General features: G+C 35.7%; 1 protein-coding gene and 2 long non-coding RNA genes across 3 annotated transcripts in view; 2 read left to right on the top strand and 1 right to left on the bottom strand.

Moving 5' to 3' along the window:
* Positions 1-12,014, bottom strand: part of chrm2a (cholinergic receptor, muscarinic 2a) — a 109,443-nt gene that overhangs the window by 80,579 nt on the left and 16,850 nt on the right. The gene's annotated exons all lie outside the window — the stretch shown is intronic.
* On the top strand, positions 382-2,723 carry LOC307004620. Its single transcript, XR_013799082.1, has 3 exons — positions 382-941; positions 2,031-2,103; positions 2,248-2,723. It is a non-coding gene; the product is annotated as an uncharacterized lncRNA (long non-coding RNA).
* Positions 5,274-12,014, top strand: part of LOC307004619 — a 73,537-nt gene continuing 66,796 nt past the window's right edge. Inside the window, exons 1-2 of the long non-coding RNA XR_013799081.1 lie at positions 5,274-5,338; positions 9,347-9,529. This is a non-coding gene — a long non-coding RNA (uncharacterized lncRNA). The remainder of the gene's footprint in view (positions 5,339-9,346; positions 9,530-12,014) is intronic.

Below are 12,014 nucleotides of genomic sequence, written 5' to 3'. Positions count from 1 at the left end.
CTGATGCCCGCGAATTAGTTAAAATCTCCGGAATCTAGAGCGAGCGCGCCCGCGAGACAGAGACTGTGCTCCAAACCGTGTAGCGCGTGCACGGCAGAGAAGGAGAGAGAGCAAGAGACCGCTGTGCCTCATGAAGCGCATGTAAAATATTTTAGGTTTTGTTATGTAACTGTTAGTGGTAATAAAAGTTTGATGATTATTCTATTGGTTTGTGATTTTTCATTTCAGATCCATTAAAAATTAAGCAATATAAATAAATGTATATTAAAGTTTTTAAAAGAAGCCATTTTCGGCTTCAGTTTCGGTTTTCGGCCAAGTGCATCCAAAATTTTCGGTATCGGTTTCGGCCCAGAATTTTCATTTCGGTGCATCACTATCAATAATCAAATATATGCATTATCACATAATCATTTCTATATTCTTTTGTGCTTGTGAAATTATATTTTTCTCTTGAATACATGTTGAGATCAGTAACCAGATCTTTTAGGTGCATTCCAGTCCTGGCCTAAGCACAAAGGACACGTTTCGCACGTACTTCACGAAACCCACGAATCTTCAGGGGTCAAGGGTGACATGTGGTTCTTCTTCTCTGGACAGAGGAGCAGCTATACAATGCTTTACATGTTGTATTAAATGTATTCTTTCATGTATATTTTCTCTAGAGAGCAATGCCATTTCTCTGCCTTTCTTCCTGAGGAGCTATGTTTTGGCTAACTGATAATACGAAGCTCAAGCACTCTTCGGCCTTGGTGATGTTATTTGGTGGTGTTCTGTGTGTGTGTGCGTTTGACTTTCTACGTAGGTCCTGACCATGTGGAACAACAACACACAGACGCATAGGAGGGTGCCTCTAACCTGCGAGGTCACCACAAGACCTAAATCTAAGGATTGGCAACAGATATCCTAACTAATGGCGATAGGCACCTTTTATCTGCTCACAGGTGTGAAATTGTTTATGGTTTTATATTCTCTTAGCCAATCAGATGTATGATGATGCGATGCTTGCCCTTGCAAAATGGTATAATTGGTGTATTATTTTGTGTAAGGTAGAGTTGGCTTGCGACCTCCTCGTGAGACTTTGGTGAAACTAATATATTATATAGACTCATTACATGCAAAGTGAGATATTTCAAGCCTTTATTTGTTATAATTTTGATGATTATGGCTTACAGCTTATGAAAACCGTTTCACAATATTCTAATTTTGAATTTGGGTTATTTATTAAGTCATAATCATCAAAATTATAACAAATAAAGGCTTGAAATATCTCACTTTGCATGTAATGAGTCTAAATAATATATTAGTTTCACCTTTTAAGTTGAATTACTGAAATAAAGGAACTTTTGCACCATATTCACATTTTTCAAGTTTCACCTGTATATAAGTTTGGAGATTCATAAGTGAGATTTTTTTATGTTTTTGAAAGAAGTCTCTTCTGCTCACCAAGGCGACATTTATTTAATTTAAAACAGTCCAAAAACACTAATATTGTGAAATATTATTACAGTTTAAAACACTGTTTGTGTGGGAATATATTGTAAACTGTCATTAATTTATTCCTGTGATCAAAACTGAATGTTCAGCATCATTAGTCCAGTCTTCAGTGTCACATGATCCTTCAGAAATCATTCTAATATGATGATTTGATGCTCAAAAAAACATTTATGATTTTTATCAATGTTGAAAACAGTTTTTTTTGTGTGGTGAAAACTGATTTTAAACTGACTTTGATGAATATAAAGTTCAAAAGAACAGCATCGATTTGAAACAAAAATCTTTTGTAACATTATAAATGTATTTACTGTCAATTTACTGAGTCCTTGCTGAAAAAAAGTATTATTATTATTATTTTTTTTAATCCTACTCAACCCAAATGGCAATGTATCACAGTTTACACAAAAACATAGCTGTAAATTTAGTTTTCAACATTAATCAGAAATGTTTGTTGAGCAAATTAGCATATTAATGACTTCTAATCTAATTAAAAATGAAATATTTTAATGATAATGTTGTTTTATGTCTTTTTATAGAGCTCGGCAGCATCTTCCTCCATTATGAATGAGCGCTCTGCATTACCGTGGCCTTTTCAATACGGGCTGGAGTGTGAGTATGACAACATTTTCATTACTAAGCGTCTTATGAGTCTAAATATCTGCGTATGCGCGGGGGTCTCAGGTATGTTACCTGTCTCAGGTGATTAGACGAGAGTAAGACACCAGCTTTCCTTTCCTCGTCTCTCTCTCTCAGACTTCTTATTCGTTCGCTCTCGCCAGACTCTGGCAGGATAATAGCGGCCACAAATCATCCCGTAGGCTTCACTGGGCCGGAAATTGATGTTCTTTCATTTCAAAACAATGGAGAGCCTTATGAGAGGCCTGATGATGTCATAACTCCAGCGGCTGACAGGTTTGGGGGGCGCTGGGACAGCTCAATCAATCCCAGCATGCACTGGGGCTGCCATCGGAACGCAGAGCAGACATTCTCAATCAAACGGCACTGTCGAAGCGTTGTCTCTCACACACACACACGTGGCTGTAACGCGGTGATGTTAAACCGCTGCAGGTCTGTAAAGTCTGTCGACGAGTGTTATAAATCTTTAAAGTTTCTGAGTGTGTGATTTATCGCATCGGCCCCTTATTACAACTGATGTTGACAATCATTTCAAGTCAGCAAGACATCTAAATTGACACTATTCACTTTCCTGGTCTTATTGAACACTTCAAAAGTGCACATTTTTAACCAAAAAACAAACAAAACTAAATGTTTGTCTTGATTATCATTCATTGGGATTCAATAATCATAATCAACTCGATTGGTAAAATAATGTATTATTTATTATTATTATAAAAAATAATCCAAACTATAATAGCCTAGCATACATATTTTAAAAATGTATCATTGCTGCCACAATAACCATTACAATTTTTACGTACTTTCTTCTCTTTCCCATTTTTTGTTCGCTGAGGTGGAGCTGCGATGAAATATTGTTCTTGTAAATACTTTCCAGCATTTCAGTAACAAAAGTGTACATCTTACTCGTGCTCGGCCAATCGTTGATTAAAACGTTGATTATAAAAATAAGTTAAACCTAAAAAAAAAAAAAAAAAAATGACAAAAGCACATACAAAACTTACTAAATGCAAACTAACATGAAAACTAAAAATATAAAAATAAAGGCTAATTTTAAATATGAATAAAACTAAAATATCACTAGGATAAATATTAGAAATTTTATTTAAATAACTTTTAATTTTGCATTTAAGTTTTTTTGACTAATTGTTCTGAAAATAATGTCACAATGCAAAATATGTTTTTTACCGGACATGTTTTAAGCATTTAATCATTGTAGTTCCTGATGGATAAAGTCCTGCCCTAAATATTAATGTTATTGAATAATCCAGTATGATTGTGATATAAGTCACAGTTAACACCATTTCATGTTGAACAAAAAAAAAAAAAACATATTGTACGGTTCAAATTTTAATCAGGCTTCTAAAGTCTCTCAGCGGGGCAGATTTTGTGGGTTAATTACGGCACATATGTGACCCTGGATCACAAAACCAGTCACAAGAGTAAATTTTTTGAAATTCAGACTTATACATCATCTGAAAGCTGAATAAATAAGTTGTTATGAGAGGACAATATTTGGTCGAGGTACAATTATTGAAAATCTGGAATCTGAGGTGCAAAAAAATCTAAACATTGAGAAAATCGTGCATTTATGTTCACGATTGTGCTGCATTCACTCACAAAAATACATGTTTTATATATTTACGGTAGGAAATTTACTAAATATCTTCATGGAACATGATCTTAATATCCTCATGATTTTTGGCATAAAAGAAAAATCCATATTTTTGACCCATACTGTGTAGTTGTGACAGATATACCCATGACTGGATTTGTGGTCCAGGGTCACGTATAAGGCATGTGATTCGAGGCTGGCGCTCTTGGCAGAGGTGCCGTATACCTGCCTGGTCTCGCTCTCCGGGGGAAAATCACGACGATGAAGCCCTCCTGGCCACTAACACGGCAGAAAACACTTCAAAGCCACCGGACACATGTGTGACCGATGGCCCTTCCCTGCCTGTCAGAGATGAGAAGGGGAAGAGATCTCACACACACTCAAAAACACACTTCCAGAGCATCCCGATCACTCCGCTGTCAGGTTTATGGCTATGGTTGGGTGATTGTTGAGTGATGGTGGAGTGTGAACAGACGGTGACGAAGAAAAAACGCCAACACACACACACACACACAGTCACCACTCAACATCGATGCCAAATCTGAGATATACACAAACAAGGTCATCAGCAACACAGATGCAAGGCAGAAAAGCACATACTATTTCTGTAGTGTGGACACAGTATGCATAGAATATGTAAATGACCTCAAGCTGTCAAACACACACACACACACTCGCATGCATCCGAGTTCACCGTCCACAGAAACACACATGCAGAACTGCGTTCCAGTGCATGTCAGATCTCAGACACACTCGGAGAAAAGAAAGTTTCTTAAAACTGCACAGAGAGAGAGAGAAAGAGAGCTGGAAATGAGGTTATGATGTTAAAGCTGCAGTTATTTCTATAGTTTCATATTCATAATTAAATGTTTTGACAGGTTCTGTCCTCTGAAGCGCACTAAGCTTCTGAAATGTCCAAATATCTATGTTTTCTTCTTCTTCTCTGATACTCTTATACAGATTGTTTAGGAAAACTGTAGTAAATGAAGAGATGGATTTATGTATGTAGATTTTTGTTGTCGCTGCATTGTTATATTTAATTACAATTAGGCAAAATTCCCAATATTGTAATGCAGGCAAATGTTTTGTTTTGTGTAACTCAATTATTTTCAATTAGTGTGTGATTCTAATTATTGTAATACATTATTTAATTTACTGAAATACAAATATTTTAAATTAGCATAAATTATAATTTTATTCAGCATAAATTAACTTCTCTGAAATAATGTGTGATGTATAAATACTTACATAATTTCAATAATGTGAGTTTTGGGGTAAATGTGATGAAGACAAAATCACATGCAGGTTTTAATATATGCTTAATTTTCTTTATGAAGAAACTCATTTTATCTCTATACAATTATAAAAACATATACAATATAATATATTAACCTGACTTTAAAAATGAGTTGAATCATGTGTTATTTGCTTGCTCAACTTATTTTTATATGTTATGTTGAGATATATATATTTATAACATTTGCTCCCATGAGTTATTAATCATATTTTTTTACGTCTTTTGATTTTATGTGAGAAGTGACTCTTCTTGACAGGTTTCGTAAGATTCGTCCGTTTAGACATCAGAAGACAAACGTAAGTGTGTTATTTTAGTTTTGTTATTTAATTACATTTTAAAATCATGTTAATTTTAGTCAATTTTAGTTAATTTTTAATAATTTCGTTATTTGCTCTTGTCTTTAATTTTTTTTATATATTGCTGTTTAGGTTTAATATATTTTTATTTCAGTTTTAGTTTTTTAAATAATTTTTGTGCTTCAACTTTCAACTTCAACTCGTTTAGTTTAGGTTTTTCAACTAATACGTGACAATACAACAATACATTGTATGGGTCAAAATTATAAAATTTTCTTTTATGCCAAAAATCATGAGGATATTAAGATCATGTTCCATGAAGATATTTAGTAAATTTCCTACCGTAAATATATAAAACATGTATTTTTGTGAGTGAATGCAGCACAATCGTGAACATAAATGCACAACTTTAACCTGTTAGCCTTCACCAGAGCGAGGACGCTCTGAAGCGTTTTTTTTTTTAAATAGTTCAAAGTTACTATCAGATTTAATGTTATTACCTTGACAAACTATACATCATTAAAAATATATAAGTCTCACGTTTCAGTATTTGACCACTATTGTATTCTGAGAAACTTATAGTGACAGTTATGTCTTAATTTGTGTCAGGATTTATGTAATGAAAAAATGAGTCGATACCTTTAATATGAATTATGAGCGTCAGCTGCTCCATTCAGAAAAAAACTCCGGTGCTGTTGTCTTGAGAACGCGTGACAAAACAACGTTCCTCAGGGCTTTTGGCTCAAAAATGTGCAGATTTGGAGAAATATTGATATATTATCATAGGTTTACATCATATTTCTATAGACAGGAATAATATTTATTGAATTTATATCCAAATGCGTCGATGTATACATAAAGAGCGCTGGATACTCTGATGTACTGTGTTTTCAATCCATACAGCAGAATGAGGGCGCTCTATGCACAGTTTTTTCCAAATATGGGAGCTCACGAAGAAGAACAATAACCTGTGACCTTCCAGGACGTCACTGACATAAACACAGCTAACGTTAGCTTTCAGAGATCGCTATAACATGCAGATAAAGATGTTTTGAAGACAATAAACATGATTGCAATGATATTTGATTTACCTGTGTTCTTCGAGCCATGTCAGGTATTTTTATAATAATAGATTATATGTATAATGCAATGCTAATCGATATAGACTTTACAAACATGCAGAATACCATAAACTCATTTATTTTCTGTCTGATTTTCTTTTCTGAAGCCAAATAAGCTCATAGAAGATTATTTAAAACACTCGACTTGCGCTATAAAGTAAGTTTGGAGCATAAAACAGGGTTTTAATCTCATAAATTGTCGTGTATTGATGGTGTGCTAAGCTAACATGCTAGCTAGCTCTCTAGTTGCACCTGCCATCTAGCTGTTATTTTTTATGATTTTTTTTCTAAATCGGAATGCTTACTGAAATATTTCTTTATTTGAGAAAGGCATTTGATACAGTTTCAAATGTGAAGTGAAGATTATGAAAGAAATTAGGGGGTGAAACACCGTGATTAGCCAGTCGTTAGCGATTATAATGGAGACAAAGGAAAATAATATTTATGGCCATAAGCCGGCTGGAAAGGTGTAAATGTGAGCAGGAGAGAGTGACACTGAATGGGGCTCGTTTGCACCACAAAACAATAGAGACAATAGACTGAATAGATGCTAATAGATGACAATAAACACAAGTTTGCATTTTAGAGTCAATTCAAAATAAAGTCATTTGAGATGATCTTGAAAAACATTTAACAAAATACAGAGTTTTAGACTTATCACCTTCAAATTTTAAATATAACATGGTCAGACATGTGTCTTTAGCTGGAGTGCATTTCTAGAGTGCTGACGGGCCAACTTCAATTTAATTTTCATGAAGATGTTTCATAAAAATAAATTTCTAATAACTTACACAACTTTGAAGCTATTCATAATTTTTTTTTCATTATGACAATAATTCATTCTACATTTCCAATAAAGTGCCAGGTGTCAGCTTTCAAATGAGACCATACTTGAGCTTTTAGGACGAAGGGTCAATGAATTGAATCTTTTTTAGGTTGGGTATGCAATTTCTGGGGATTTTTCAAAAGTGGCGCTGAAGGCTAACAGGTTAAAGGAGATTTTCTCAATGTTTAGATTTTTTTGCTCCCTCAGATTCCAGATTTATAATAGTTGTGTATCGACCAAATATTGTCCTATCATAACAAACCACACATCAATGGAGAGATTATTTATTAAACTTTAATGTGATGTATACATCTCAATTTAAAAAAATTTACCCATGTGACTTATATTTTATTATATTTCAGATTTATTTCAATTAACAGAAATGTCTTATACGTCTTAATGTCTAATAGTGTTAGCTAACAATAATAACCCTGGTGCGGTCAGTAGCTGCGTTTACATGGCTCAATCCGAATGAAATCAATCCGATTAAAGAATCCGAACAAGGTGTTTACATGGACGACAAATAAAGTAATCGGGTTGATGTGTGCGTTTACATGTCACAAGCTTTACATCTGATTTGATCGTTTTAGACATGCGCAGTTACGCACAATCAGTGCACTAGACGATTCCCGCCGCCGTTCCACGATGCGCATAACAGCCACCCTCTTACCATTGCTTTTATTTTATTTTATTTTTATCAGATATAACATTTACGTACTTCAGCTGCTAATTAGGAGACGAGCGCGATATAGATATATTTGCTTTACTTATTATTTATTAAATCCAGGCAATTGGTTGATGAAACATTGATTAAAATTAAGATACAATTAATACAAAACGAAATTCACTTTAAAGAAAGGCTTTGTGCTTTCTGATTGAGGATGTGAATGTTTTAAAGCATATTTTAGTGCCGATTTCAGAGCAGTCACGTCCGTAACCGAGAACTGTCACGTCCGTAACATCGTTTTTTCCTCATAAATGCGAACACGAAAAATAAAATAAAATGAATATTTTATGTTCTGTGGAGCTCGTTTTATTTTTTCTCACGTTTATATTAATTTCTGCTTAAATACTGAGTGCATGGAGGAATATAGCCTAGGCTATTCCGCGCTCAAGCACATGCATAAATCTTGCCGCAAAGCACCGGCAAAATCAGGCTAATGATAATATGTCTGAAAAAATAGAGGCATTTTTATTGTTTATTAATAAAATATATATTTCTAAATCAGTGTCGTCTCCAAACATATCTACTACATCTCCGCTTTTAAAGTGGAAATGCACCTTTCATATGGATTACAGCCTAATCAGCCGGTAGGCTATTTGCTTTCGATTCAAATTTTTTCGTTTAGAAGTGGACATTTCGAGCTTTATATAGAAATATTCATCATATTTTTGAGGCTATACACTGTATTTCAGTTCATTATTGAGACGCGCTCCAGTTCACGCATGGACATAATTATAGCGCGCCCTGTTTGTTTTATTTTATTTTACAAAAGCACAACGTTTTCTTGTTATTGTGAGTTTACCCAAATAAAAGTACTTGCGACTGATGCATTATTCCTTTCTGTATGACCAGAAAAGATTGAGTATTTAAAGTTGTTTCCACTGTTGATAGGAAAATGCAAGTGTTTAAAGAAAAAAGTTATGCGTCTCAGTCCCCAGCACATTTCAAACCAAACTGACGCCCATGGGTGAGAGCACCAATACCATTGACAATGCGAGTCGCAATCGTACTGTATAAACTCGGTAGCTGCCATTGCACATGCGCATTCCTTTCAGATTTGGTTTTCAGTCCGATTAAGTGTTTACATGTTCTCTTGATCGGATTACAAAAGGAATAAACCACCCCTTTCAATCCGATCGAAATTTCAATCGGATCGAGCTCAATCGGATCAACTAAGGTGTTTACATGAAGGTTTTTCAATCCGATTGAGCCTTCAATCCGATTATAAGGGTCCATGTAAACGCAGCTACTGTTAAGATCTCCTGATTGTTTAATGTAAATCTGTAAATCTGAAACCATACATCTCATACGCTGATAACGACCCTGTTCTGATTCAGTACAGATACACTGAAACACGCCGTTGGAATAACAAGGCCGTTTTTCCACAAGCTCCAGACTGGAAGTGGTGCTTTCCAGGCCCAGGGCGATGTTCTGCTGTCTGGAAATGTAAATGCCAGCACCGGTTCTGAGTGTGACAGCGCCGGGACTCTCACTCAAAACCGGTTCTCTGGACTGAGCCGGTAATCAGAGCTGGCAGGTTCTGCTGTGTGGAAAACTGAGTCTCTTCTGGATCTGTGGAGGTTTTTAGGAGCCTCTCATACACTGCAGTATTAGAGCGTTCACTGTTTGACCTGATATAATAACACCAGAACGGCTCAAATATACAGATAAATCATAAACTCATTATGTTCTGTCCTGAATTCGCTGACGGAAACCACAGCAGAAGTTTTTTTCCACATGTTGATCTTTCTTTAGTGTGTAATGTTGGTGTTTGAGCATTAAAACGTCCCTCCAGCGGGAGTTATTCTCTATATCAGTGTCAGTGTTTCTGAACTCCTGAAACGCCTCCATTGTAGTCTCGAGTTTCTTCCGGGAACGAACACGTCACAATATTCCTCATTATAATAATTAATACGCAGAATAAAGGGGTGGGGCCTGGTTGAGTTAGTAGTGTGTTGAAACTGGCGGTTATGGTAAGGGGCGGGACATTTCCCAAACACACTCGACCAATCACAACACACTGATCCAGCCGACCAATCAGAGCACAGTGTGCTTTTTAGAAGGAGGGGCTTCATAAGCTAAGTTTCCATCCACTTGTCAATCAAATTATCTGAAGTTCGGTAAAAAAAACGCATGCGAATAAAGTGGGTGAAAGTGTGTTTCCATTCAACGGCTTTAAAGCGAATAAAAACCTGTGCGTAATGACGTCACATCCTGTTTTGCGATCAAATTGGTATATCGAATTGATTTGAGACATTTTAAGGTGTTTCCATTCATTTTCGCCCTGAATCGCACAACATTCAAGCCAACATTTGCGAACAAAGTTTTGCTAGACAAAATGCAATTCATTATTTATTCGGCAAATAACGTTTCCATCAGCGTTTATCGCATAAGCCGTATATCGATCAAGATAAAATCCGATGAGACCGAACGTATTTCATTTGAGTCGATATTCATGAAATTCAATCGAATTATATAAGGCATTTTTAAGGCATTTTTCATTCGATATCACTTAATTCAGATTAAAACGTGTGGATGGAAACATAGCTATAGAGACAGGAAGTAAACAGAGCGTTACTGACAGACTGGGAAGAGAGGAGCCGCAACAATGGAGAATATGAGGAGAATAATCAACATTCAAGCAGGAAAACATGTTCTAGTAGAGCCTGAAAACAACGTCAAGACTTTGTAAAAAGGCATATGGCCTCTTTTACGTCACAAACTATAATTTCAGCAAGACTACAGTGTTTTAGTGTTTTCAGAAAGCCTTTTAGAAACAGTGCAGTGTTTTGCCGCTGTCTGTTTGTGATGTAAATTTCTAGCCATTTCGTTTTAATGCAATTTCTTTGGCTGAAGGCTTTCATTTCCCTTTCAGAGCAACACTAATGGTGTAATTACAAGCTCCACAATAAGCCGGCACATACGAAGAACTTGAACGAAAGCAGTGAAATCCCTTCAAAATGATTTTTTTATTTTTTACAAATAACAGATGTAATCTGGTGAGCAAAAACATGCAACCGAAAGTGCAACACGCTGAAGTGACATGCAAGCGCAGATCTTCAAACAAAACAAAATGTCTACAAAAGATGTTTGGTAAAACTACAAAAAGACACGCTATCAAGTAATCTTTCATGAATCCGTTCCGTACGTGTGCTCATCCAAAGAGATAAAAGCTTGAATTAGACGTGGAAACCAATCAAAACCACATGGCTGGGATATTTCATTAGAAGGAAGAGGAAAACACTCTCCAGTGCCTGAGAAACACGCACACCTGATACCATCAGAGCTTTTCAAAGTCCCTCGCTCAGCCGCGGATGTCTGTGATCTTGAACAGAGCGCTGATCTCTCAAAGTCACCGGAGTGAAACACAATTCAGAGGCCAATAACCCCGGGGACGAGCCTCTGGGGGGCTTTTAAGCGAGATGAACAAGCCCTTCGCGCTCAGTCAGATTAGCTCTGTACTAAAGCATCGTCTTAAAGGGTTAGTTCACCAAAAAATGAAAATTACCCCATGATTTACCCACCCTCAAGTCATCCTAGGTGTATATTACATTTTTCTTTCAGACGAATATAATCGGAGTTATATTAAAAAATGTCCTGGCTCTTCCAAGCCTTATAATGGCAGTCAAGTCCATAAAAGTGCATCTATCCATGATAAAAGTGCATCTATCCCTGATAAAAGTGCATCTTTCCAGGATAAAAGTGCATCTATCCATGATAAAAGTGCATCTATCCCTGATAAAAGTGCATCTATCATCATATAAGTGCATCTATCTATGATAAAAGTGCATCTATCCATGATAAAAGTGCATCTATCATCATAAAAGTGTATCTATCCATGATAAAAGTGCATCTATCCATGATAAAAGTGTATCTATCCATGATAAAAGTGCATCTATCATCATATAAGTGCATCTATCCATGATAAAAGTGCATCTATCCATGATAAAAGTGCATCTATCATCATATAAGTGCATCTATCCATGATAAAAGTGCATCTATCAT

This window comes from Phoxinus phoxinus (genome assembly GCF_949152265.1).
Source record: "Phoxinus phoxinus genome assembly, chromosome: 9".
Taxonomy (NCBI): Eukaryota; Metazoa; Chordata; class Actinopteri; order Cypriniformes; family Leuciscidae; genus Phoxinus; species Phoxinus phoxinus.
The sequence above is the reverse complement of the archived record's forward strand: the minus strand, read 5'-3'. Positions and strand labels throughout refer to the sequence as shown.